The sequence below is a fragment of the Cebus imitator genome, unplaced genomic scaffold (assembly GCF_001604975.1).
Source record: "Cebus imitator isolate Cc_AM_T3 unplaced genomic scaffold, Cebus_imitator-1.0 Scaffold6, whole genome shotgun sequence".
NCBI classification, from domain to species: Eukaryota; Metazoa; Chordata; class Mammalia; order Primates; family Cebidae; genus Cebus; species Cebus imitator.
In genome coordinates, this window is record NW_016107321.1 from 8747436 (window position 1) to 8750095 (window position 2660).

The 2660-nt window shown below is 39.7% G+C and overlaps 1 long non-coding RNA gene across 3 annotated transcripts in view; it reads left to right on the plus strand.

Moving 5' to 3' along the window:
- The window catches only part of LOC119472676, a 516691-nt gene that overhangs the window by 304487 nt on the left and 209544 nt on the right, over positions 1-2660 (plus strand). The window lies entirely within an intron of this gene.

Genomic DNA, 2660 nt, shown 5'->3' on the forward strand with positions numbered 1-2660 from the left:
AATAGTTATTTTTTTCTGCTCCTTTCCCTTCTCCCACCTTCCACGCTCAACTAGGCCCCAGTGTCTATTTTTCCCTTCTTTGTGTCCATGAGTTACCATCATTTAGCTCCCACCAAGTGAGAACATGTGGTATTTGGTTTTCTGTTCCCATGTCAGTGTGCTCAGGATAATAGCCTCCAGCTCCATCCATGTTCCTGCAAAAGACATGATCTCACTCTTTTTAATGGCTGCACAGTATTCCGTGGTGTATATATACTACATTTTCTTTATCCAGTGATATGGTTTAGCTCTGTGTCCCCACCCAAATCTCATCTTCTAGCTCCCATAATTCCCATATGTTGTGGGAGGGACCCATTGGGAGATAATTAAATTATGGGGGTGGGCCGTTCCCCATGCAGTTCTGTGATAGTGAATGGGTCTCAAGAGATCTGACAATTTTAAAAAATGGGAGTTGGTGGATGCAGTGGCTCAAGCCTGTAATCCCAACACTTTGGGAGGCTGAGGTGGGTGGATCACAAGGTCAGAAGTTTGAGACCAGCCTGACCAACATGGTGAAACCCATCTCTACTGAAAATACAAAAATATTAGCCATGCATGGTGGTATGCGCCTGCAATCCCAGCTACTCAGGAGGCTGAGGCATGAGAATGGCTTGAACCTGGGAGGTAGAGGTTGGTTAGCTGAGATTGCACCATTGCACTCCAGCCTGAGTGACAGAGCAAGACCCTGTCTCCAAAAAAAAGACAGTTGCCTTGCACAAGGTTTCTTTTGCCTGCTGTCATCCACGTAAGATGTGACTTGCCTTCCGCCATGATTGTGAGGCCTCCCTAGCCATGTGGAGCTGTAGTCCAATAAACCTCTTTCTTTTTATTTATTTATTTTTTTTGGTAAATTGCCCAGTTTTGGGTATGTCTTTATCAGCAGCATGAAAACAAATTAATACATCCAGCCTACTACTGATGGGCATTTAGGTTGATTCCATGTCTTTGCTATTGTGAGGAGTGCTACAACAGACATATACATGCATGTGTCTTTATGGTAGAATGATTTGTATTCCTTTGGGTATATACCCAATAATGGGATTGCTGGGTCAAATTGTAGTTCCGTTTTTAGCTCTTTGAGGAATTGCCACACTGTTTCCACAATGGTTGAGCCAATTTACCTTCCCACCAACAGTGTACATGTGTTCCTTTTCTCTGCAACCTCACCAGCAACTGTTATTTTTGACTTTTTAATAATTGCCATTCTGACAATTATTATACAACGAGATACCATCACAATTAGATGATATGCCATCACAATTAGATGATACCTCATTGTGGTTTTGTTTTGCATTTCCAAAATGATCAGTAATGTTGAGATTTTTTTCATATGCTTGTTGGCCACGTGTATGTTTTCTTTTAAAAAGTATCTATGTTCTTTGCCCACATTTTTTTTTAATTTTAAGTTCTGGGGTACGTGTTGAGGATGTATAGGTTTGTTACATAGGTAAACATGTGTCATAGTGGTTTATGGCACCCATCAATCTATCACCTAGAATTTAAGCCCAGGAGGTATTAGCCATTTTTCCTAATGCTTCTCCTCCCCACACCCCGCCCCTTCACAGGCCCCAGTGTGTGTTGTTCCTCTCCCTGTGTTCATGTGTTCTCATTGTTCAGCTTTTACTTGTAAGTGAGAAAATATGGTATTTGGTTTTCTGTTCCTGTGTTATTTTGCTGAGGATAATGGCTTCCAGCTCCATCCATTTTCCTGCAAAGGAACATGACCTCATCCCTTTTAACGGCTGCATAGTATTCTATGGTATATATGTACCATGTTTTCTTTATGCAGTTTATCAATGATGGGCATTTGGATTGATTCCATGTCTTTGCTGTTGTAAATAGTGCTGCAATGAACATATGCATGCATGTATCTTTTTAATAGAATAATTTGTATTCCTTTGGGTGTATACCCAGTAAAGGGTTTGCTGGGACAAATGGTATTTCTGGTTCTAGCTCTTTGACGAATCACCACCGGCTTCCATAATGGTTGAACTAATTTATATTCCCACAAACAGTGTAAAAGTGCTCCTATTTCTCTGTAACCTTGCCAGCATCTGTTGTTTCTTGACTTTTTAATAATCACCATTCAACTGGCATAAGATAGTATCTCATTGTGGTTTTGATTTGCATTTCTCTAATGATCAGTGATGTTTTAGTGGGATTGTTGGCTTTTTGGTTTCGTTTTGTTTTGTTTCTGATAAATTTGTTTAAGTTGCTTATAGATGTTGAATATTAGATCTTCATCAAATTCAGTTTCCAAAAGATTCTCCCATTCTGTAGGTTGCCTGTTTACTCTGTTGATAGTTTCTTTTGCTGTGCAGAAGCTCTTTAGTTTAATTAGATCCCATTTGTCAATTTTTGCTTTTGTTGCAATTGCTTTTGGTGTCTGTCATTAAATCTTTGCCCCTTCTTATGTCCAGACTCATATTGCCTAGGGTGTCTTCCAGGATTTCTACACTTTTGGGTTTTACATTAAAGTCTTTAATCCATCCTGAGATGATTTTTGTATATGGTGTAAGAAAGGGGTCTAGTTTCAGTCTTCTGCATATGGCTAGCCAGTTATCCCAGCATCATTTATTGAATAAGGAGTCTTTTCCCCATTGCTTGTTTTTGTCAACTTT